Source organism: Cervus elaphus, chromosome 28, assembly GCF_910594005.1.
Source record: "Cervus elaphus chromosome 28, mCerEla1.1, whole genome shotgun sequence".
Lineage (NCBI taxonomy): Eukaryota > Metazoa > Chordata > Mammalia > Artiodactyla > Cervidae > Cervus > Cervus elaphus.
Window position 1 is genome coordinate 15,593,822 of NC_057842.1, and position 26,826 is coordinate 15,620,647.

General features: G+C 40.9%; 1 long non-coding RNA gene across 1 annotated transcript in view; it reads right to left on the minus strand.

The window, feature by feature from the left end:
* LOC122685440 overlaps positions 1-26,826 on the minus strand; it is a 54,269-nt gene that overhangs the window by 5,532 nt on the left and 21,911 nt on the right. Inside the window, exon 3 of the long non-coding RNA XR_006338390.1 lies at positions 3,066-3,125. This is a non-coding gene — a long non-coding RNA (uncharacterized LOC122685440). The remainder of the gene's footprint in view (positions 1-3,065; positions 3,126-26,826) is intronic.

Sequence of the window (26,826 nt, forward strand, 5' to 3'; positions counted from 1 at the left end):
GCCACAAGGGAAGTGTAGTAGCTGACACTTCTGAAACCACTGTTTATGTCATCTGGAAAGGTCCAATGCACAGATAAATGGCAGATGGTGGAAGCCTGGTTCCTGCCTGTGGGAGTGGCAGTTATAGAGAAGCAAGGGGACAAAAGAGATATAGAGAAACCCTCCACATCCTGGATCTAGACTTCCTGCGAGGATGGTGTGGGGAGTCGACGACCTGGGGAAATGCACAGATCTTCATACCTGGAGTGCCATGCAGATGGAGTCACCTCACACCCCATCCTTCCACCCACACTAGCTGGAAATGAGGCAGAAGAGAGATGGGCCCCAGGCTGAGAACCTGGAGGCCCTCCCATGTGGACAGACACAGTAAGATGAAGACAATAGCAGGAGGCAATAGGACCCGATCCCTGTCCAGAGAACTGACGAAAGACCATAGAGTCCTCATTGTCAGGGTCGAGGAGACCTGTTCGACTACACAGGTGCAGAAAAGCTCCCAAGGGTCAAAGGACGAGAGGGCGCCACCCTACAGTCAGTCAGTGACATCAACTCCCCTTAGGCTTCCTTGCTAGAACCTGCCTTGGCTAAGTGATGCACACACATGGGAAGGAACCTGAGAGAAACCAAATACAGACTCAGAACCAGACAGAGCAAGATGGTGGGCCAGAGGAAACCTGAAAGAAACACTGCATGTGAGTGATTTAAGCCACCGCAATGGGGACATCTCTTTCTGAGCGCACAGTTTTGGCTATTCACACAGACAGTCTTTCCACTTAATAAACACTTGACTTGTTTCAATCCTTTCTGCTTCTTTGTGGAAATTCATTTCTACAAAGCCACTCAGCCAGGGCCTTCTCACTGACCACTGGTCTACTGGTTAGGATTCAACTCTTTCACTGCCATTGCCTGACTTCATGCTACTGGAGTCGGTAGCCTTTCCCTACTCCAGGGCATCTTCCCAACCCAGGGATTGAACCCAGGTCTCCCGCATTGCAGGCGGATTCTTTATCAGCTGAGCCACAAGGGAAATGTAGTAGCTAACATAGGGGAAGCGTGAGCTCACTACTTCTGCATGGCATTCCAGCCGTGAAGGTTTGTGCATTTCCCCAGGTAGTCAGCTCCCCACACAATCCTCCCAGGAAGCCTAAAGCTAGGATGTGGAGGGCTTCTCTGTATATCTTATCTCCCCTTCCTTATCCATAACTTCCACTCCCACAGTGAGAGCCAGGCTTCCACCATCTGCCATTTGTTTGTGCATTGGATCTTTCCGGATTACATACACAACGGTTTCAGAAGGGTCAGCTACTACCCTTCCTTTGTGGCTCAGCTCGTAAAGAATCCGCCTGCAGTGTGGGAGACCTGGGTTCGATCCCTGGGGTGGGAAGATCCCCTGGAGAAGGGAAAGGCTACCCACTCCAGTATTCTGGCCTGGAGTGGGGATTTTAACACCCCACTTATACCAATGGACAGATCATCCATACAGAGAATCAATATAGAAACAGGCCTTAAATCACACATTAGTCTAGATGGTCCTTATTGATATCTGTAGCATATTCCATCCCCAAACAGCTGAGTACAGTTTTTTCCTCAAGTGCACATGAAATACTCTCCGGAATGGAGCACATTTTAGGTCACAATCAAACCTTAGTAAATTTAAGAAAACTGAAATCATAGCAATCTTCTTTTCCAATCACAATGCTAAGTGATTAGGGACCATTTAAAGGAAAAAAAATTGTATAAAACACAAATGCATGCAGAAATCAAACAGGTCACTGAAGAAATCAAGCAGAAAATTTAAAAATACCTAAAACCAAATGGCAGTGAATAAATGACAACCCCAAACCTATGTGATGCAATTAAAGCAATGCTAAGAAGTAATTTTATAGCAATACAAGAAGCCTACCACAAGACATGAAAACAACATCAATTAGAAAACCTAATCTTACACCTAAATAACCTAGGAAAGGAAGAAAAATTGTCATAAAACTGCCAAAGTCAGCAGAAGGAAACAAATTATAAAGAACAGAGCAGAAACAAGTGAAAAAGAAATGATGAAACACTAGCAAAGATCAATCAACAGTAACATAAGTCTTGGAGAAGATGAACAAAATTGATAAATCATTAGCCAGACTCATCAAGACAAATAGGGGGAAGACTCAAATCAATTCACGAGAAAAAAGGAGACATTACTACAGACAACACAAAAAGAGAAAGGATCGATCGTAAGAGACAATTAGAAACAACTATCTGCCAATAAAATGGCAACGTGGAACAAATGGACAAATTCTTAGAAAAGTACAATCTTCTAAGACTGAACCAGGAAGAAATAGAAAATATGAATAAATCAATCACCAATCACAAACTCTAACTATGAACACAACAATCACAAGCACTACTAACTGTGATCAAAAGTCTCCAACAAACAAAAGCCCAGGACTTCACAGGTGAAAGCTCTCAAATGACGGAGATGTGACAATCCCTATCTTGATGGCCACCAGAAATGTGGAGGGAGGGATATCCCCAGCTCATTCTGTGAGGCAACCATCACCATGAACCGAAATGAAACCAAAATGCCACACAGAAAAGAAAATTACAGGCTAACATCACTGATGAACAGAAACACAAAAATCCTGAGGGAAATGCTAGAAGAAAAGAGAAAAACACACTAAAAGGATGGTGCACCAAGTTCAAGTGGGGCTCACCCCAGGGATGCAAAGATTCCTCACCATCTGCAAGTCAGTCAGTGTGATCCACGATGTCAACACATTGAAAGATAGAAACCATATGATAATCTCAATAGATGCAGAAGAAGATTTTGACAAAATTTAACACCAGTTTATGATTTCAAAACGCCCTGTAAATGGGCATAGAAGATACCTACCTCAACATAATAGAGGTCATACAGGAAAATCTCTCAGCAAACATTACTCTGAATGGTGTCAAAATTTAAGCATTTCCTCTAAGATCAGGATCAAGACCATGGTGCCCACCCTCACTGCTATTATCCAATATAGTTTTGTAAGTCACAGACACAGCAATCAGAGAAGAAAAAGAAAAAGAATGCCTACCTGAAAAGAAGAAGTATGCCTCTCACTTCTTGCAGATGAGCTGTTTAGTCACAGAAAACCCTAAAGATAGAACCAGAAAATTAAGCACTCATCAGTGAATTTAGTAAAGCACAAGATACAATATTAATACACAGAAATCCTTTGCATTCCTATAACACAACAAGAAAATCAGAAAGAGAAAATAAAGAAACAGTGCCATTTCCCACTGCAACGAGAAGGAAAACATAGCTAGGAATAAACCTGCCTCAACAGACAAAACACGTGTATGCAGACAGATAGGCTGTATGATGAAAGATGTCAATGAGGAAACACACAGATAGAAAGACATGCCATGTTCTTGAATTGGAAGAAATCAGTGTTGTGAAAATGACTATACTACCCAAAGCAAAATTCACCCCTATCAAACAATCAATGACATCTTTTTAAAGAACTAGGAGTAATAACTTTACAATTTATAGGGGAGAAAATAAGACCCAGAAAGGCCATAGCAATCTTGGAAAGCAATGTGGAACTGGAGGAATCAACCTTTCTGACTTCAGACTATACTACCTACCAAGCTAGAGTCATCAAGACACTAAGGTACAGGCACAAAAACAGCAACATAGAGCAATGGACCAAGATAGAAAGCGAGGGATAAACCCACACTCCTATAGGCACCTTTTCTTAGACAGGGGAGCAAGCATGTACAATGGAGAAAGGACAGAAAAGAGAGCCTCTTCAATAACTGGGGCTGGAAAATGGGGCAAATACATGTAGAAGAATGAAATTAGAACACTTCTTAACACTATACACAAAAATAAATTCAAAACGGATTAAAGGCCAAATATAAGGACAGAAACTATGAAATTCTTAGAGGAAAACATAGGCAGAACACTCTTTGACATTTATCACAGCAAGATCTTCATTGACCCACCTCCTAGAGTGACTGAAATATGAGCAAAAATTAAAAATGGAATCCAGAGAAACTTCAAATATTTAAACAGCAAAGAAAACTATAAACAAGATGAAAACACAGCCCTCAGCATGGGAGAAAATGATTGTAAATGAAGCAACTGACAAAGGATTATCTGCAAAGGACACAAGTAGATCATAGAGCCAGATATTAATCAGGAAAAAGAGAACCAATTGAAAACGAGCAGAGACTTGAACACATTCCTCCAAAGAAGACATGAGGAAGGCCACCAAATACATGAGAACATGCTCCACATCGCTCATTATTAAGGAAATGCAAATCAAAACTCCATGAGGTATCACCTCTCACCAGTCAGAATGACAATCATCAACAATTCTACAAATAATAAATACTGGACCGGACATGGAAGAACGGGAACCCTCTTGCACTGTTGGTAGACATGTAAATGGATACAGCCACTATGGAGAAGAGAATGTAGGTTTCTTAAAACACTAGGTATAAAGCTCACATATGACCCAACAATCCCCTATTGGGCATATACCGTGAGAAAACAATAACTCTAAAGAGACACATGTTTCATCCATCTCATTAGAACTGATTCAAATGAATTCTTTTTAATGGCTGAGTAATATTCCATGGTGCATATGTACCAGAGCTTCCTTATCCATTCATCTGCTGATGGGCATCTAGGTTGCTTCCATGTCCTGGCTATTATAAACAGTGCTGCAATGAACACTGGGATGCACGTGTCTCTTTCAGGTCTGGTTTCCTCAGTGTGTATGCCCAGAAGTGGGACTGCTGGGTCATATGGCAGTTCTAGTTCCAGTTTTTTAAGAAATCTCCACACTGTTCTGCATAGCGGCTGTACTAGTTTGCATTCCCACCAACAGTGTAAGAGGGTTCCCTTTTCTCCACACCCTCTCCAGCATTTATTGCTTGTAGACTTTTGGATAGCAGCCATCCTGACTGGAGTGTAATGCTACCTCATTGTGGTTTTGATTTGCATTTCCCTGATAATGAGTGATGTTGAGCATCTTTTCATGTGTTTGTTAGCCATCTGTATGTCTTCTTTGGAGAAATGTCTGTTTAGTTCTTTGGCTCATTTTTTGATTGGGTCATTTATTTTTCTGGAATTGAGCTTCAGGAGTTGCTTGTATATTTTTGAGATTAATCCTTTGTCTGTTTCTTCATTTGCTATTATTTTCTCCCAATCTGACGGCTATCTTTTCACCTTACTTATAGTTTCCTTTGTAGTGCAAAAGCTTTTAAGTTTCATTAGGTCCCATTTGTTGAGATGGATGAAACTGGAGCCCATTATACAGAGTGAAGTAAGCCAGAAAGATAAAGAACATTACAGCATACTAACACATATATATGGAATTTAGAAAGATGGTAACGATAACCCTATATGCAAAACAGAAAAAGAGACACAGAAGTACAGAACAGACTTTTGAACTCTGTGGGAGAAGGTGAGGGTGGGATGTTGCGAAAGAACAGCATGTATATTATCTATGGTGAAACAGATCACCAGCCCAGGTGGGATGCATGAGACAAGTGCTCGGGCCTGGTGCACTGGGAAGACCCAGAGGAATCCGGTGGAGAGGGAGGTGGGAGGGGGGATCGGGATGGGGAATGCATGTAACTCTATGACTGATTCATATCAATGTGTGACAAAACCCACTGAAATGTTGTGAAGTAATTAGCCTCCAACTAATAAGAAAAAAATAAAAAAAATAAAGAGACACATGTATCCCAATGTCCACTGAAGCACTATTTAAAATAGCCATGGCATGGAAGCAACCTAATATCCATCAGTAGAATAGTTGATAAAGAAGTTGTAGAACATATACACAATGGAATTTTACTCTGCCATGAAAAGGAAAAAGATACGAGTCAGTTTAATTGAGGTGGATGAAGGTAGAACCTGTGATACAGAGCAAAGGAAGGCAGAAAGAGAAAAACAAATGTAGTATATTAATGCATACACATGGGATCTTGAAAAAATGGTACTGGTGAACATTTGAAGTGCAGATATAGGTACACAGATGTAGAGGAAGGGCTTGTGAACTCAGCTGGAGAAGGAGAGGGTGGGAGGAATTGAGAGAGTATCAGTGGTTTCATGGTAGCCACTACCATGTGTAAAATAACTAACTAGTGGGAACTTGCTACATAACATAGGGAGCCCAGCATGGTGCTCTGCCAGGACCTAGAGGGTAGGATGGCAGGAAGTGGGAGGGAGGCTCACCAAAGAGTGGATAATATACTTATGACTGATTCATGTTGATGTATGAGGAAAAACAACCATAATTGCAAAGCTTTTCTTCAATTAAAAATAAATAAATACAAACCAAAAACTATCATTCAACACATCTGTACTGTCATCTGAAGCTATATGTGATCATCGTCCATTCCTAGCTACTTTTCCACTATATATTAGTGCTTATAAATATCATTAAAGGTTTGAAAATATGATTTTAATTGCTACAAAGTATAGCTTAACATCTTATACATAAATTATAAAAATTTCAGTCTCATCATAGAATCATAATTCCAAAAATGTTTATATTTTATTTTATTTTAATTTCTCTTTCAAAAAAGGTTTACATTTTAAACTAAAGCTTGCGTTTTCAATTCAGTTTAATGAGAATTCCTCTGAAGATCTAAAATTCTTATGAAAAGTAAATTATTTGGACTCCTTGATTTCATCTGTTATGCCTTATTGTCATTTACTTCTATGGACTCTTTGACTTTTGCCATTTTTGCCTTTCACTTCACTGTTTCACTGAGATAAAATCTTAAATTTAGACATTAAGAATGACAAGAAGAACCCGAGTTAAGTGTGAGTCACTCAGTCACGTCCAGTTATTTATGACCCATGGACTGAAGCCCACCAGGTCCTCTGTCCATAGAATTTTCCAGGCAAGAATACTGGGCTAGGTAGCCATTCCATTCTCGAGGGGATTCTCCTGACCCAGGGGTCAAATCCAGGTCTCCCGCATTGCAGGCAGATTCTTTACCACATGAACCACCAGAGAACCCTGACCGGGGTGTACATGGATGTACAAATCCTCAGAAAAATATTAGCAAACCAAATGGAACAATACATTAAAAGAATCATACACTGTGATCAAATGGAATTTATCCTATACCTGCAAGGATGATTTATTATCTGCACATCAATCAATGTGATACACAATATAAACAAAATTAAGAAGAAAATCATGTGATCTTCTCAATAAATGCAGAAAAAGCTTTTGACAAAGTGTAACATCAATTTTGATACAATCTTTCAATACAGTGGTTATACAAGGAACATTCTAAAGGGTATATACCACAAGCCCACAGCTAACATCCGACTCAGTGGTGAAAAGGTGAAACATTTTCCTAAAAGATCAGGAATAGTACAAGGATGCATACTCTCACCAACTTTCTTCAGCATAGTACTGGAAGTGTCCTACCCAGAGTAACCAGGCAAGAAAAGGAAATAAAATGCATCAGCATTGGAACAGAAGAAGTAACACTGTCACTATTCGACTATGACAGGATTTATATGAAAGCCTTAAAACTTCACCAAGTAACAACTATTAAAACTAATATCAGCAAGATAGCAGGGTATGAAGCATCAGAGAGAGACAAGAACAGTCCCATATACAAATGCATCAAAAAAAAATAACCTGAAATAAATTTAACCGAAAAGCAGAAACACCTGTACAATGATGGACTCCAAGACAGAGAGTCTGGGTTCAAATCCCAGCTCACCCGCTGACCTGCAGAGCGACCCAGGGCAAATCACACAATGATCTGAGGCGCAACGTAGTCAAGTAAAATGGACACAGGCCCAGGATCTCCTCCCAGGCTTGTGAAACTCCAAGGAAATGCTTGGGCCAAGGGGTTGGAGTGTCTCCAGGAGCCTCTTCTTGTATGATCTCCTCTAGAACCAGACTATCCTAATCCTGTGGGTGAGGGTCCAGGGTAGAACCTGGGAGCGAAATGGGACTGGACGAGGACCAGGACAAAAAAAAAAAAAAATACTAGTTTTGTGTAATGAAGGGAAGCCACGTCCTTTCCTGATCTCACAGTGGGGCCTGCACCAAGGGACCAGGGGATGCACAATCAGAGGTGATAACTCCAACCCCCGCATTAGCACGGATGGAGCCTTCCTAGCAAGGACCTTCTCTCTGGTCCAGGCTCCAGTGTGATGTGGGGTTGCTCCCTGAGTTCTCCTTGGCTCCACCAGCCAAAGAGCTCCCAGGAGCGGGAGGTCTATTAAACCACAGGTACCTGAGTGTCAGAATGGCACAAGGATGAACAACATTGAAAATCAGGTATATAAAGCCCATGGGCTGGTATCACATGGAGGTCATGCACTGAGACGTCACACAGGAAGGATTCAATGCAGGACTGATACAGCACAGAATGGGGCAGAAACAGGCCTGGATAGGCTCTGGGACCTAGGAAAAAGGACTCGTCTCCCCTTCCTGCCTATTTCGAGACCACCCAGTGGGAGGACCAAAAGGAAGACTCAGACATCACCCCCTCTTATATACAAATTTCTGGTTCTTTAATTAGCTTTCACGAGGCCTGGTGTGTCCATATCAGGGCTTCGTTTCTCAGACTGTACTGAATATTTAGGCTCTTTCGTCTTTCCATACACAATTTGGAATTCTTTCTTTTAGTTCCCTGAGAACATCCCTTGATATTTTAAGAGGAATAACCTGCAAATTATTAGCTTGATATCCTGGATTACATTAGCTTGAGACAGAGAATTGGATGAATATTTAGAACTATTTCTGGGACCTGTGAGCTAAAGGCAAATTAAAGAAATGTGTTCCATGAAAGGGGACATCACTCAGGCAAGTCCTGGCACTGGATACTTTTAAACTGCAGTACCAAATGTATAGATGTACCGGTTTTAAAGATTTTTAAATAGAAAGATGGTAACGACAACCCTATATGCAAAACAGAAAAAGAGACACAGAAATACAGAACAGACTTTTGAACTCTGTGGGAGAAGGTGAGGGTGGGATGTTTTGAAAGAACAGCATGTATATTATCTATGGTGAAACAGGTCACCAGCCCAGGTGGGATGCATGAGACAAGTGCTCGAACCTGGTGCACTGGGAAGACCCAGAGGAATCGGGTGGAGAGGGAGGTGGGAGGGGGGATCGGGATGGGGAATACGTGTAAATCTATTGCTGATTCATGTCAATGTATGACAAAACCCACTGAAAAAATAAATAAATAAATTTTAAAAAAAAAAAGAAAAGATTTTTAATGCTCTCTCTCAATCGCTCTATTCTCAATTGCCATGCAGAGACTCTACTGATATACCCCGGATACCCAGGTCGCTTGACAAATGGTCAGTCCTGAAACAAATGATAAAGCCAAATGATTGAAAAGAAAAAGAGAGACAGCAAATAAAAATATGAATATCCAGGAATTCCCTCCTGGTCCTGGCACTAAGACTCTGCACTCACCAAGCAGGAGTTGAGATTCAATTCCTAGTCAGGAAACTATATGTCACAGACCACAACTGAGACCCAGAGCAGCCAAAAAAAAAAAAAAAAAATTAAATACGAATGCCACAGACAGCATAAAAAAATAGTGGTATCCATATATTTCTGATAAATGTTATTAAAAATGGGGACACTTCCTTTTCTTGAAATGACCTGAGGATTATTAGAAATATATTAAGGAAATTTAACAACAAACAAAAAGCAACAACAGAAAATATACTATGCCAAACAAAAGAAGTCAGACACAAATGAAAACACATGATCCGATTTTTATGAAAAGCTCGAAAACAGATCTAATCTCTGGAGACCAGCAGATAATTGCCTGCCTGGTGTTGACCAAAGTGGTTGGGAAAATGCCAAGAGACGATTTGGGGTGATAGAAACATTCTGTATCTTGCCTGTGGTGGCTGTACCTGGGTGTATTTATCTGTCAGAAATCATAAAACTATACTGCTAAAGTAAGTTTTATTACATGTTGATTATACTAAGCTCATGAAAAGATAATTAACATTGTTTGTCACTAGAGAAATGCAATTTAAAACCACAATGAGAAACCACCTCATATTTAAGAAAGCTTCAACATAAAGATCAGAAACAACAGAATAGAACAAGGCTGCACAGGATTAACAAGTGGAGGGAGACCGTGGAGACACTGGAACCCTGGATCTTGCTGGGGAGAATGGAAGATGATGTGACCACTGTGGAAAACAGTTCGCAGATTCCTCCAAAAGTTAAAATTACCATATGACCTGGCAATACTGCTCCTAGGTCCAAATCCACAAGAATTGCCAGTAGGGACTGCAACAGATACTTCTACATGAATATTCATAACATCATTGTTAACAGCGAAAAGGGAGATGCAACCAAAACCTTTTTCAGGGGGAATGGATAAACAAAATGTATTATAACACAGTTACCCCTCAAACAACACAGATTTGAACTGCACAGGTCCACTTACACCTGGATTTTTTTCAATAAATACATACTATGAAATGTCACAGGGTTTTTGAATCCACAGAAGTTAAACTGAGCTGATAGAGGGCTGACTGTAAAGTGTACACGGATTGTTGACTACATGGAAGGTCTTAATACTTTTTGCTTTCATAGACCTAATTTTCTAAAGGGAATGGTGCTCAGAGATACAGCTTGAGCTTTCACCTCCCCCTGCCTACCTCCCATCTTCCTTTTGAAGTCTGACAGATGCCTCAGTGTCCGCTGGGCCCACAGCATGACTTTCCGCCTCTGCTCTGTTTCTGGTGCCCCTCCCATTCCTCGCCCAAGAGTTGTCACAGCTTCTTACTTCTCAGGCCCAAGCAACAATTCCATTCTTGGCTCCTTCCTTTTCCACCAACTCCAGCCATGAATTGAAGAAACATAAAGTTGATTCTGTCTTTGAAATGTATCTAATTCTACCCATGTATGAACACTTGCTTTATTACACTACTAGTACTAGTGACTTCCCTGATAGCTCAGATGGTAAAGAATCTGTATGCAACGCAGGAGACGCCGGTTTAATTCCTGGCTTGGAAAGATCCGCTAGAGAAGGGATAGGCTACCCACTCCAGTATTCTGGCCTGGAGAATTCCATGGACTGTGCAGTCCATGTGGTTGAAAAGAGTCGGCCATGACTGAGTGACTCTCACGCATTCACTCACTGACTCAGCACCGGAGAGCAGGGAAGCAGATTTTCAGTTCAGTTTAGTTCAGTTGCTCAGTTGTTCCATGTCCAGTCCTAATTGCTGCTTCCTGACTTGCATATAGGTTTCTCAAGAAGCAGGTCAAGTCGTCTGGTACTCCCATCTCTTTCAGAATTTTACACAGTTTATTGTGATCCACACCGTCAAAGGCTTTCACATAGTTAATAAAGCAGAAATAGATGCTTTTCAGGAACTCTCCTGCTTTTTCAATGATCCAGCAGATGTTGTCAATTTGATCTCTGGTTCCTCTGCCTTTTCTAAAACCAGCCTGAACATCTGGAAGTTCACAGTTCACGTATTGCTGAAGCCTGGTTGGGAGAATTTTGACCATTACTTTACTAGCATGTGAGATTAGTGCAATTTAGAGTAGTTTGAGCATTCTTCAGCATTGCCTTTCTTTGGATGTGGAAAGAAAACTGATTTTTTCCAGTCCCCTGGCCACTGCTGATTTTTCCAAATTTGCTGACACATTTGAGTGCAGCATTTTCACAGCATCATCTTTTAGGATTTGAAATAGCTCAACTGGAATTCCATCAGCTCCACTAGCTTTGTTCATAGTGATGCTTCCTAAGCCCCCCATGACTTCAGATTCCAGGATGTCTGGCTCTAGGTGAGTGATCGCACCACGGTGATTATCTGGGTCATGATGATCTTTTTTGTATAGTCCTTCTGTGTATTTTTGCCAGCTCTTCTTAATATCTTCTGCTTCTTTCAGGTCCATACCATTTCTGTCCTTTATTGAGCCCATCTTTGCATGAAATGTTCTCTTGGTATCTCTGATTTTCTTGAAGAGATCTCTAGTCTTTCCCATTCTGTTGTTTTCCTCTATTTCTCTGCACTGATCGCTGAGGAAGGCCTTCTTATCTCTCCTTGCTGTTCTTTAGAACTCTGCATTCAAATGGGAATATCTTTTGTTTTCTCCTCTGCTTTTCACTTCTCTTCTTTTCACAGCTATTTCTATGGCCTCCTGAGACAGCCATTTTGTTATTTTGCATTTCTTTTTCTTGGGGATGGTCTTGATCCCTGTCTCCTCTACAATGTCCCGAGCCTCCATCCATAGTTCATCATGCACTCTATCAGATCTAGTCCTTTAAATCTATTTCTCACTTCCACTGTATAATCATAAGGGATTTGATTTAGGTCATACCTGAATGCTTTAGTGTTTTTTCCCACTCTTCAATTTAAGTCTGAATTTGGCAGTAAGTGTGATATTATGTAGCCATTAAAGGAATGAAAGTGGGTCGTTTGTAGAGATGTGGATGAATAGTCAGTCATACAGTGAAACGAGACAGAAAAAAAACCACACTAAATATTGTATATTTACATGTAGATATGTGTGTACATATATATATGGGCTTCCATGGTAGTGAAGAGGAAAAGCTAAAATTTTACATAACCACATTCTCCTTCTCCCTCTGTAACTCAGCTGCTGCTTCTGCTGCTAAGTCACTTCAGCCGTGTCCGACTCTGTGCGACCCCATAGACGACAGCCCACCAGGCTCCGCCATCACCGGGATCCTCCAGGCAAGAACACTGGAGTGGGCTGCCATTTCCTTCTCCGTAACTCAGCTGGCCCCTTGCAAAGTCTAGATCACATAGGTACATAGTCTCAGAGTTGGGACTTTCAATACTAGCAACTGGAGTTTATCTCACTCACCCTTGTCCTGGTCTTTGCAATCACCCAGCCCCTCTAAATCTGCTTCATCCTGCCTGTCCAGGCCAGGCAATCCCCTCCCAATTTTGACCACTGTTCCCGTGCGCATGAAACCCCTTAATTTAAATCAGCCTATTAACAGCTAGTGTTGCCCACTACAGTCTGTCTATAAAAACTTTGTAATCCATTTTTTTGGGACTCAGACCTTGAAGCGTTAAATTCTCAGGGCCCGCCAGTATAATATCTGAATTCTCCAACTCTCCAAATGTGGTGCTTGGTCTCCCGAGTACTGGTTTCTGCAACATTTCTGGAGACCCCAGCAAAACTCCAACCATGCCGGCCCCTGGAGCCGTCCAACTGGTGGCTCGGCCGGGCCAGAGTGAAGGAACCCCGAGATGAACAAGGAGGCACGCCACCTAATGGTATTCTGCGTTCCCTTTCCATCTGCTGTTCCGACTCTCCGGATGGCCGAGCCCCAGTGGACTCATTGAAGGGACGGACCAACACACCAGGAATGGCCACAGGATAAGGTAAAGCTCTGGGGCCAGGCCCCAGGCAGAAACCTACCCCAACGGGTATAAAAGGAGACTGACCACCTCCTTCGGCTCCCAGGAAGGGATCATCATATAGGGAGACCTGGGGACTTGGGAGAAGGGAGGCATCGTGATAGCCACTGAATGATTGTGAGTGTGTGATTGCAGATTGCTGATTTCTGAAGTGAGAGAAATTTTTCTTGTTGGAAAATACAAAAGCAATTATTTTTGCGTATACAATTAAAAGCAACTAGCTTGTTCCAAAACCTGCCCAGGGAAAAGCTTGAAGTTAACCCTTTCCATGTCCTTGAAATACACAGCCAGCTTTGCCTGAGACCTCAGCCTAGGGAAATTAGAACTGAGAGGGCAACAGGCAGGAAGGCCAAGGGTCTCCAAACTGAGGACAGAGGCTGCAAGTGTCAGACACTTTTTTATCTCTCTCTTAAGTGGCAGGAGGAAACAAACTGGTGTTATATATATTTTTTTCCCCTTCTCTATACAAATTTTAAAAGAGGTTTCTCTTAAAATACTGTGTTGCCATAATGACACCTGGTTCCGCCTAAACTTAACTTATCTCAAATCTTGAGTTATCCAATGCATTTTTCTTATGGAAATGTTTGTCTTAAGCTATGTTAATGATGCATTTACCCCAGTGTCTGACTTCAAGTAAGTTCTGCCTAGAGGCTCAGAACTGACTTGCCAAACGTGTATTTTACCCTCATACATTGTTCTCCTAATCCGTGTAAAGGAAACTATTTGTATGGTAATCTGCCTTTCTACAAGATTCAAGTCAATCGTTTTATGGCCCTTGTTGACTCGCCTGGTGCCGATTATCCCAAAATACATCTTACAGGTGAGGGGCCTGGTGCCATTCTCTGAGTTTTAAGATATTCCTTTCTTTCATTAACAGACTGCTAGTAACTATATAACACCAAGCTAAAGACTAGCGGGTGGGTTCTCTTTCTGCCCGCTTCTGATGTCTATGTCAGAAGCTTTCTCTATTTATTTTATACTTTAATAAAATTGTATTACACAAAATCTCTGACTGATCAAGCCTCCTCTCTGACTCCGAATTGAATTCTTCTCCGGCAGCCAAGAATCCCGGCGTCTTTTGCGTGGTTCAGCAAGAACCTTTCAGAACTTCAAGCAAAGAAAAAAAGGGGCATGTGTGTGTCAAAGAGATATTTTAAATCTCAAACAGAAGACTATAAGATCACTGTCAGTCTGTCTGGATTTATGTATGTCTCAGTATATATCTTATTTCCTGATAACACTGTTGAAGTTATAAATGAGTTCTAATTTAATTGGCCTAAAGAAAAGTAAGTGCTTACAAATCAAGCAATTCTAAATACAAGAAAAAGTAAACAAATAAATTTCAGATCCATGTGAACTGGAAAATATTTAATATTAAATATCTAGTATTAATTTTTTTTGCTAATCTAATAAGAAATAGGATGTATGTTTTTAATAATGAAGATATAAAAAAATAAAATTACATTTTATAAAGGGAAAACAAAGTAGGTCTGAATTACAGGTGGCTGTTACAGAAAGGTTTGTGGAAGGTGGACCCTGAAAAAAAGTTTTGTGCATGGTTAGGACTAAGTTTAAAATCAATTTAATTAAGTTTACCTAAATGAGTTTCAGGGGCTTCCCTGGTGGCTCAGATGGTAGTGTCTGCCCAGTGTGGGAGACCCAGGTTCGACCCCTGGGTTGGGAAGATCCTCTGGAGAAGGAAATGGCAACCCACTCCAGTATTCTTGCCTGGAAAAGCCCACGGACAGATGACTCTGGCAGCCTATAGTCCATGGGGACGCAAAGAGTCAGACACAACTAAGCCACTTCCCTTTCACTAAATAAGTTTAAAGTAAACTGGTGCAGAAACTTAAATTCGGCCTTTCTCTCTGTTAAGAGGACATACTTTCTTCAGATGTTGAACTGCTTTTAATAATAGATTTAAGTTTTTCTTTCCCTCTTATTGATCTGTTTTATATTTATCTTTGAAATCTTTTGTTAATTTTCGCTAAGTAAATAATTATTATTTCACAGTGACATATGATCCTACCTGACTGAGTCTTATAAACCCTTTTGATATTTATCGACAAAACTTCCTAAATAACTTGACTTCTAGCTAACTTTGGGATGCTTCAGAGGGCCCCTGAGATATCCAAAGAGCTATTAAGCTGCCTGGATTCATTGGACATGGTAACTGACACGGGAAGTACTGTTAAAGGGGTGGGGAAAAAAATGTTTTCAGGTTATATTGTATGGCTGATGCTAATATACTAATATACCTATCCTAAAATTATGTGAATTTCATATAGATCTGATATGCCCTGATAAAATATGGTCAATTATATAATTCTAGTTATCATATTCCTTTGTCAATTGCAATAGAATCAGATTTTAAACATTCCTTCTTTATAAGAATACTGCTAGTTCTTCAAGATTTATGGAAAAGACTTTCTAAGATTAAACAGATAAACAAATTTTGTTATTAACAGTAAGCTGGTAGCAGACTGAAATTTGGTCTTCTCCCTGTTTAGAGAACAAACTTTTCTTAAAATGCAGCTTTCAATAACAGATTATAAATTTCTTTGCCTTTAAGTGATTTATATTTGTTTTAAAATCTTTTCCTTACTTTGGTAAAGAAAATAAACATTATTTAAGGTTATGGTACACGTAGAGAAAGCTCATTCTGCTTCTCCAAAATAACCCCTCATGCTTTGACTTTTGCTATCTTGATGTCCTTAAAACATGGCAATAGTCTGCTCTTACATCAGGAAATTAAATAAACAACAGCTAAAAGTGAAAGAGCTAGGGCTATGGGAAATCCAAGACAGCCTCTTGGCTTTTCCCGGCTCTCTGACAGACCTCATTTTTATTTGATGGGTTAAAGCCTTACCTGGCTACAGTATTAATGCTCTCACAATGAGTTCTCCAAAAAGAAAAAATTATGTTTGACTAAATATTAAGTTCTAGTTTTGTTAATTAAGGTGGTGACCCAGAGGGATGGGATGGGGAGGGATTTGGGAGGGGGGTTCAGGATGGGGAACACATGTAAATTCATGGCTGATTCATGTCAATGTATGGCAAAAACCACTACAATACTGTAAAATAATTAGCCTCCAACTAATAAAAATAAATGAAGAAAAAAAAAAAAAAGGTCTGTGCTTACTAAGACTCATTTCTGAGATAGTTCCTTGTTATGTTATATTGCTAAAAGGTTTGAGTAAGTTATTTAAAAGGACACTCTTAAGATTGTTTCTAAAGCTTATCTCAGTAACCAGTCTCTGGATAAAAGTCAGATGCTCCATGATGTACAACCAGGAGATTAACACTTAGCTATAAGCATTTAACTGAGACAGATGACATAGGGTGTACCTGGCTATACCCAATGAAAGTTCCTGACTTAAATTCTTCCTTGTGACCTTACTAGTAACTGCTAGCTATATTATTTTCTATGTAGCTTGTTTCAGAAGATTATTTCTTACGTTACCAAATCTGTGACTGAGCCTGTGATAAAATGCTGGCATGTAGTTCCATATGAGATCAATAATTGTAATAATGTAACTCTAGATATGGGAAGAAGCAACAAGAGGAAATATTTTCCTGGACCAAGAGGCTAATAAGGCAGATATGGTCCAGAGACTTTTGCTACTTACAAGGCCTGGTGTAGTGACAACACATTGGGTGGCTTGGCAATGGAATCTTTGTTAGAACTGGGAATGAGCCTTCCCAGCACTGCGGGACACAATGAGCATGAAATGCCCCCAAAACATGGCCCAATATGGCTAGGAAGGGGCCCTGCTGACTGGATGTTGGCCCTTGCCAGTTGCCTCTACAAAGATGAAGTCATACGGACTTCAAGATGTTGACCTTCAACATCCCGTGGAAAGGAGTTCAGGGTGGAGACAAAAAAATAAGGCACACCAGAGTCAAGAAGGCAACGGCTTCCTCTGATGAGGACACTTGGAAAGCAGTTTGGGACCTCAAAAACCCCCTCAAGGTCTGGTTCTGACTACTGGAAAAACTGTATCTTTCACTAGATGGACTTTTGTTAGCAAAGTAATGGCTTTGCTTTTTTTTTTTTTTTTTTTTAATGTCTTTGCTTTTTAATAGGCTGTCTAGGTTGGCCATAATTTCTCTTCCAAGGAGCAAGCATCTTTTAATTTCCTGGCTGCAGTCACCATCTGCAGTGATTTTGGAGTCCCCCAAAATAAAGTCTGCCACTATTTCCATTGTTTCCATCTATTTTCCATGAAGTGGTGGGACCAGATGCCATGATCTTAATTTTCTGAATGTTGAAATTTAAGCCAACTTTTTCACTCTCCTCTTTCACTTTCATCAAGAGGCTCTTTAGATCTTCTTCACTTTCTGCCATAAGGGTGGTGTCATCTGCATATCTGAGGTTATTGGCATTTCTCCTGGCAATCTTGATTGGTCTAATAACCTGACCTTTACTCAGTTCCATTTACAATATCTCTTCTGGAGAGGCTCAGATGGTAAAATTATCTGCCTGCAATACGGGAGATGTGGGTTTGATCCCTGGGTTGGGAAGATCCCCCACATCAGTATCTGGCCTGGAGAATCCCCATAGATAGAAGAGCCTGGAGGGCTAGAGTTCATGAGGTCACAAAGAGTCTGACATGCCCGAGCAACTAATCACAGCACAGGCCAAGCACAGCAACCTGGAGAGTCAGCTCTTGCTGCAGGATCCACCTTCTGTCCATTTCCACTTTTCCCTCCAGGTCTCACTACCCGCTGATCATATCGCCACAGTGTCCCTCCCAGGAGTCTTCTCACCAGTCTGAGGACATGACCTCCCAGATGTCAGGCCAGTGGGAAGTTGCTGGCACTCACCTTAGCAGCTGGCCGTCTGGTAAATCTGGTGATAATTTCACTACCCCTCAGCCCTCCCTGACCCTAGGTCTTCTCGTTGGCATTGCTGTTGTTAATTTCAGGACTTCTATAGGACACGTACGACACTTGGCTCTTCAGTAAGAGGAGCTGGTGTCATTGGCTGGCAGGACGAGGCACGGGGCTGTGTGTCCCGTTCCATTTTCTGAGAAGGAGAACACCTCACTTCCATGACGCCTTGAGCTCAGACCCAGAGGAGACAGACCAAGGGTGTAGAAAGGGTGACAGGCGCTGACTAGAAATCTGTGTGAGACGGTCTTGCTGCTGGCAGTGTCCTGGGTGTCATGGGTAGTCCGGGCTCTTCTGGAGAGTGGTCTGGGGCAATGGCCTGGCTTAGCATTCTTCCAGGTGAAACTGGAGATTTGCCAGAGGCTCATCCCCTGGAGACATTAATGGAAACCCACTCCAGGTGTCTTGCCTAGAGAATTCAATGGAAAGAAGACCTTGGTGAGTTAAAGTCCATGGGGTCGGACATGACTGAGACACTAACGTTACCACCACCATCATCATACAGGGTCACTGGTTCTTGTCCGAGTCCAACAGGTCCAACTCCCCCTATGCACTGGCACCCTTATTCTACTTTCTCTTTGCAGTCGACTTACTTGGACACCTCACAGTGGAATCAGATTATTGGTCCTTTTCTGTCTCGCTTGTTTCACTTGGCATAGTGACTTCAAACTTTATCCATTTTGCAAACGGTCAGAATTTCCTTAGTTGTTAGTTGTTCTGCAAACAATCATCTGTTTACTGTGCTTTGCATGATAACCTGACATAAATGGTCTCTGCCTTTCCTGCAATGCCTTTCTTCTATTTTAGGCTGAAGATGGTATTAAAGGTGAAGTTTTCGGTCATTTTAGGGGGTTACTCAGTTTTCCCTGACATCTCCTCTCTAGACAAGAGGTATATATGTTATTAAACTTCTGTTTTTCTCCTGATAATCTCTGTTTAATGCTGGAGAAGGAGGGCTCAAGGAAGAACCTAGAAGGGCAGAGGGAAATTGATTTTCCTCCTATATACATGCAAAGGAATAATACTCAACAGTGGAAAGGAATGAAACAGCAACCCTTGAAAGACAGGGTTAAATCATAGATGCATATGGCTAAGCGAAAGAATCCAGTGGAAGAGGCTGCACGCAGTATGACCCCATCCTGACATTTCATGGAAAGGCAAAGCTACAGACATGAGAAGCAGATCCTGGGGTGGGGAGTTGGAAGCGACTGTTTAGGATGGATACCTGTCAACATGCATTGGTCTAAGTGTATTGCTTTGTATAGCACAATGCGTCAATCAGAATCTATTCAAGTTATTTATTGTATAAGACTGCCATAGGATGGAATACCAAATACAACAGAACCTCAGCATCACTCACTATTCCCTCACCATTCAGTTCAGTTCAGTTCAATTCAGTCACTCAGTCGTGTCCGACTCTTTCATTAGAGAAATGCAAATCAAAACTGCAAATGAGATATTACCTCACATCAGTCACAACGCCTATCATCAATAAATCTACAAACAATGCTGGAGAGGGTGTAGAGAAAAGAGACCCCTCTTGTGCTGTTTGTGGGAAAGGAAACTCATATAGCCACTACGGAGGGCAGTAGGCAGGTTTAAAAAAAAATGAAAATAGAACTACCATATAATCCAGCAATCCCACTGGGTATGCTGAGACTATCATAATTCTGAAAGACATATGCATGCTCATGTTCATTGCAGCCCTGTTTACAATAACTAGGTCATGGAATCTACCTAAATGTCCATCAACAGAGAAATGGATAAGAAAAAGTGTTACATACATACAGTGTAAATTTCAGTTCAGTTCAGTCTCTCAGTCCTGCCCAGTTCTTGGTACCCCATGAACTGCAGCACGTCACGCCGTCCTGTCCATCACCAACTCCCGGAGCCTACCCAAACTCATGTCCATTGAGTCAGTAATGCCATCCAACCACCTCATCCTCTGTCGACCCCTTCTCCTCCTGCCCTCAATTGTTTGCAGCATCAGGGTCTTTTCAACTGAGTCAGCTCTTCGCATCAGGTGGCCGAAGTACTGGAGTTTCAGCTTCAACAACAGTCCATCCAATGAACACCCAGGACTGATCTCCTTTACGATGGACTGGTTGGATCTCCTTGCAGTCCAAGGGACTCTCAAGAGTCTTCTCCAATATCACAGTTGAAAAGCATCCATTCTTTGGTACTCAGCTTTCTTTATAGTCCAACTCTCACATCCATACATGACCACTGGAAAAACCATAGCCTTGACTAGACAGAACTTTTTTGGCAAAGTAATGTCTCTGCATTTTAATATATGCTGTCTAGGTTGGTCATAACTTTCCTTCAGAGGAATAAGTGTCTTTTCATTCATGGCTGCAGTCACCATGTGCAGTGATTTTAGAGCCCCCCAAAATAAAGTCAGCCATTGTTTCCACTGTTTCCCCATTTATTTTCCATGACATGATGGGACCAGATGCTATAATCTTAGTTTTCTTAATGTTGAGTTTTAAGCCAACTTTTTCACTCTCCTCTTTCACTTTCATCAAGAAGCTCTTTAGTTCTTCACTTTCTGCCATAAGGGTGGTGTCATCTCATATCTGAAGTTATTGATATTTCTCCCAGCAATCGTGATTCCAGCTTGTGCTTCCTCCAGCCCAGCTTTTCTCATGATGTACTCTGCATATAAGTTAAATAAGCAGGGTGACAATATACAGCCTTGGCATGCTCCTTTGCCTATTTGGAACCAGACTGTTGCTCCATGTCCAGTTGTAACTGTCCCTTCCTGACCTGCATACAGGTTTCTCAAGGGGCAGGTCAGGTGGTCTGGTATTCCCATCTCTTTCAGAATTTTACACAGCTTATTGTGATCCACACACTCAAAGGCTTTGACATAGTCAATAAAGCAGAAATAGAAGTTTTTCTGGAACTCTCTTGATTTTTTGATGATCCAGCAGATGTTTGCAATTTGATCTCTGGTTCCTCTGCCTTTTCTAAATCCAGCTTGAACATCTGGAAGTTCACAGTTCACCTATTGCTGAAGCCTGGCTTGGAGAATTTTGAGCATTACTTTACTAGCGTGTGAGATGAGTGCAATTGTGTGGCAGTTTGAGCATTCTTTGGCATTACCTTTCTTTTGATTGGAATGAAAACTGGCCTTTTGCAGTCCTGTGGCCACTGCTGGGTTTTCCAAATTTGCTGGCATATTGAACGCAGCACTTTCACAGCATCATCTTTTCGGATTTGAAATAGCTCCATCACCTCCACTAGCTTTGTTCATAGTGATGCTTCCTAAGGCCCACTTGACTTCGCATTCCAGGATGTCTGGCTCTAGGTGAGTAATCACACCATCTGAGTGGTGCAGATCTTTTTGATACAGTTCTTTTGTGTATTCTTGCCACCTTTTCTTAATATCTTCTGCTTCTGTTAAGTCCATAGCATTTCTGTCCTTTATTGAACCCATTTTTGTGTGAAATGTTCCCTTGGTATCTCTAATTTTCTTGACGAGATCTCTAGTCTTTCCCGTTCTACTGTTTTCCTCTATTTCTTTGCACTGATCGCTGAGGAAGGCTTTCTTATCTGTCCTGCTGTTCTTTGGAACTCTGCATTCAAATGGGTATATCTTTCCTTTTCTCCTTTGCTTTTGGCTTCTCTTCTTTACACAGCTATTTGTAGGTCCTCATCAGACAACCATTGTGCTCTTTTGCATTTCTTTTTCTTGGGGATAGTCTTGATCCCTGTGTCCTCTTCAATGTTATGAACCTCCATCCATAGTTCATCAGGCACTGTGTCTATCAGATCTAGTCCCTTAAATCTATTGCTCACTTCCACTGTATAATCATAAGGGATTTGATTTAGGTCTTACCTGAATGGTTTGGTGGTTTTCCCCACTTTCTTCAATTTAAGTCTGAATTTGTCAAAAAGTGTAATATTACATAGCCATTAAAGGAATGAAAATGGGTCCTTTGTAGAGATGTGGATGGATAGTCAGTCATACAGTGAAATGAGACAGACAAAAACACACTAAGGAATGCATATTAACATATATATGGGCTTCCATGGTAGTGAAGAGGAAAAGCTAAAATTTTACATAACCACCTTCTCCTTCTCCCTCTGTAACTCAGCTGGCCCATTGCAAAGTCTAGATCACATAGGTACATAGTCTCAGAAAGTTGGAACTTTCAATATAGGAACTGGAGTGTATCTCACTCACCCTTGTCCCGGTCTTTGCAATCTCCCAGCCCCTGGAAACCTGCTTCATCATGCCTGTCCAGGTCAGGGATCCATAACCCCATCTTGACCACTGTTGCCACGCGTGTGAAACCCCTTAGTTTAAATCAGCCTATTAACAGCTAGTGTTGCCCACTACAGTCTGTCTATAAAAACTGTAATCCGTTTGCTTGGGACTCACAGCTTGAAGTGTTAACTCCACTGTGCCCGCCGGTGTAATAAACCTGAGTTCGCCAACTCTCCGAATGTGGTGCTTGGTTTCCCGAGTACTGGTTTCTGCAACATTTCTGGAGGCCCCAGCCAGACTCCAAACACGCCGGCCCCTGGAGCCGAAGGACTGGTGGCTCGGCCTGGTTGGAGTGAAGGAACCCCGAGATGAATGAGGAGGCACCCCACCTGACGGTATCCTGCGTTCCCTTTCCATCCACTGTTCTGACTCTCCGGATGGCCGAACCCCCAGTGGACTCATTGGAGGGACAGACCAACTCACCAGGAATGGCCACAGGATAAGGTAAGGCTCCGGGGCCAGTCCCCAGGCAGGAACCTACCCCAACGGGTAGAAGAGGAGACTGATCACCTCCTTGGGCTCCCAGGAAGGGAGCATCAGATAGGGAGACCTGGGGACCTGGGAGAAGCGATGCATTGTGAATGATAATCTCCTTGGGGCTCCCAGGAAGGGTGCAACAGTTAGGGAAACCTGGAGACTTGGGAGAAGGGAGGCATCGTGATAGCCTCTGAATGACTGTGAGTGTGTGACTGCTGATTGATGATTTCTGGAGTGAGAGAAATTTTTCTTACTGGAAACCACAAAACCAATTGTTTTTCCATATGCAATTAAAAACAACTAGCTTGTTAAACAGACCTGCCCAGGAGGAAGCTTGAAGTTAACACTTTCCATGTCCTTGAAATACACAGCCAGCTTTGCCTGAGACCTCAGCCTTGGGCAAACTAGAACTTCAAGGGAAGAACAAAAGGGCAGGGGGGAGGGGGTAAAAGAGATATTTTAAACCTCAAACAGAAAAATATAAGATCTCTGTCAATCTGTCTGTCTGGATTTATGTATGTCTCAGTATATGTCTTTTTTTCTGATACTGTTGTTGAAGTCGTAAATGAGTTTTAATTTAATTGGCCTAAAGAACAGTAAGCGCTTACAAATCAAACAATTCTAAATACAAGAAAAAGTAACTAAATAAATTTCAGATTCACACGAACTGAAAAATATTCTATATTAAATACCCAGTGATCATGTTTGTTTGCTAATCTATTAAGAAAGTAGCATGTATGTTTTTAATAAAGAAGATATAAAAAATAAGATTACATTTTATAAAGGGAAAAGAAAGTAGGTCTGACTTACAGGTGGCTGTTATAGAAAGTGATTAAAAATGTTTGTGGAAGGTAAACCCTGGGAAAAGTTTCGTGCATGGTTAGGACTGACTAAATTTAAAATCAATTTAATTAAGTTTACCTAAATGAGTTTAAAGTAAGCTGGTCCAAAAACTTAAATTTGGCCTTTCTCTCTGTTCAGAGGACATACATTCTTCAGATGTTGAACTGCTTTTAATAATAAATTTGTTTTTTTTTCTCTTAATTGATCTGTTCGGTATTTACCTTTGAAATCTTTTGTTAACTTTGGCTATTTAAATAATTATTATTTCACAAAAGATATGATCCTACCTGACTGAATGTTATAAACACTTTGGATATTTATTGACAAAACTTCCTAAATAACTTGACTTTTAGCTATCTGTGGGATACTCCAGAGGACTCCTGAGACATCCCAAAGAGCTATTAAGTTACCTGGGTTCATTGGACATGGTAAGTTACATGGGAAGTACTGCCAAAGTGGTGAAAAAAAAAAAAAAATCTTTTCAGGTTATACTGCGTGGCTGATGTTACTAATACAGATATCCTAAAATTATGTGAAATTCACATAGATCTCATATGTCATGATAAAATATGGTCAATTCTAATTCTAGTTATCATATTAAAGTGTTATGACCAGGTTTCTTTGTCAATCGCAATAGAATCAGATTTTAAACATGGCTTCTTTAGAATACTGCTAATTCTTCAAGATTTATGGAAAAGACTTTCTAAGATTAAATAGATAAACAAATTTTGTTATTAACACTAAGCTGGTATCAGACTGGAATTTGCTCTTTCTCTCTTTAGAGAACAAAGTTTTCTTAAAATGTTGCTTTCAATTACAGACTATAAATTTCTTTGCCTTTAAGTGATTTATGTTTGTTTTTAAAATCTTTTTGTTACTTTGGTAAAGTAAATAAACATTATTTAAGGTTATGGTACATGTAGACAAGGGTCATTCTGCTTCTACAAAAAATAACCCCTCATGGTTAGACTTTTGCTATCTTGATGTCCTTAAAACACGGTGATACACGAGGTACCATTACACGCCAGTCAGGATGGCTGCTATCCAAAAATCTACAAGCAATAAATGCTGGAGAGGGTGTGGAGAAAAGGGAACCCTCTTACACTGTTGGTGGGAATGCAAACTAGTACAGCCACTATGAAGAACAGTGTGGAGATTCCTTAAAAAACTGGAATTAGAAATGCCATATGACCTAGCAATCCCACTGCTGGCATACACACCGAGGAAACCAGATCTGAAAGAGACACGTGCACGCCAATGTTCATCACAGCACTGTTTATAGTTGCCAGGACACGGAAGCAACCTAGATGCCCATCAGCAGACGAATGGATAAGGAAGCTGTGGTACATATACACAATGGAATATTACTCAGTCATTAAAAAGAATTCATTTGAATCAGTTCTAATGAGATGGATGAAACTGGAGCCCATTATACAGAGTGAAGTAAGCAAGAAAGATAAACACCAATACAGTATACTAATGCATATATATAGAATTTAAAATGATGGTAACAATAACCCAATATGCAGAACAGAAAAAGAGACACAGATGTACAGAACAGACTTTGGGACTCAGTGGGAAAAGCTGAGGGTGGGATGTTTTGAGAGAACAGCATTGAAACAAGTATACTATCAAGGGTGAAACAGACCACCAGCCCAGGTTGGATGCATGAGACAAGTGCTCAGGGCTGGTACACTGGGAAGACCCAGAGGGATGGGATGGGGAAAACATGGAAATCCAGGGCTGATTCATGTCAATGTATGGCAAAAACCACTAGAATATTGTAAAGTAATTAGCCTCCAACTAATAAATGAAAAAAAAAAAAAGAATTAAAAAAAAAACATGGTGATAGTCTGCTCTTAAATCAGGAAATTAAAAATAAATAAACAACAGCTAAAAATCAAAGAGCTAGGCCTATGGGAAATCCAAGACAGCCGCTTGGCTTTTACCGGCTCACTGACAGACCTAATTTTTATTGATGGGTTAAAGCCTTACCCGTCTACTGTGTTAATGCCCTCAAAATGAGTTCTCCAAAAAGAAAACAAAGTTATGTTTCACTAAATATTAAGTTCTAGTTTTCTTAATTAAGGTCTGTGCTTGCTATGACTCACTTCTGAGATAGTTCCTTGTTATGTTATATTGCTAAAAGGTTTGATTAAGTTATTTAAAAGGACACTCTAAGATTGTTTCTAAAGCTTATCTCAGCAACCAGTCTTTGGATAAAAGTCAGATGCTCCATGATGTACAACCAGGAGATTAACACTTGGTTATAATCATTTAACTGAGACAGATGACCTGGGGTATACCCGGCTATACCCAATGAAAGTTCTTGACTTAAATTCTTGCTTGTGACCTTACTAACAACTGCTAGCTATATTGTTTTCTATGTAGCTTGTTTCAGAAGATTATTTCTTATGTTACCAAATCTGTGACTGAGCCTGTGATAAAATGCTGGCATGTAGTTCCATATGAGATCAATAATTGTAATAATGTAACTCTAGATACAGGAAGAAGCAACAAGAGGAAATATTTTCCTGGACCAAGAGGCTAATAAGGCAGATATGGTCCAGAGACTTTTGCTACTTACAAGGCCTGGTGTAGTGACAACACATTGGGTGGCTTGTCAAAGAAATCTTTGTTGGAACTGGGAATGAGCGTTCCCAGCACTGCAGGACACAATGACAATGAAATGCCCCCCAAACATGGCCCAATATGACTATGAAGGGGTCCTGATGACTGAAAGTTGGCCCTTGCCAGCTGTCTCTATAAAGATTAAGTCACGACCACTACAAGATGCTGACCTTCAACACCCCCTTGAAAGGAGTTCAGGGTGGAGACAAAAAATAAGGCACTCTGTGTTCCGGGGAAACACAGAAAAACAGGCCTTCAGATAGTCAGATGTTGTCAGGCAAAGATTTTTATGAGCGCA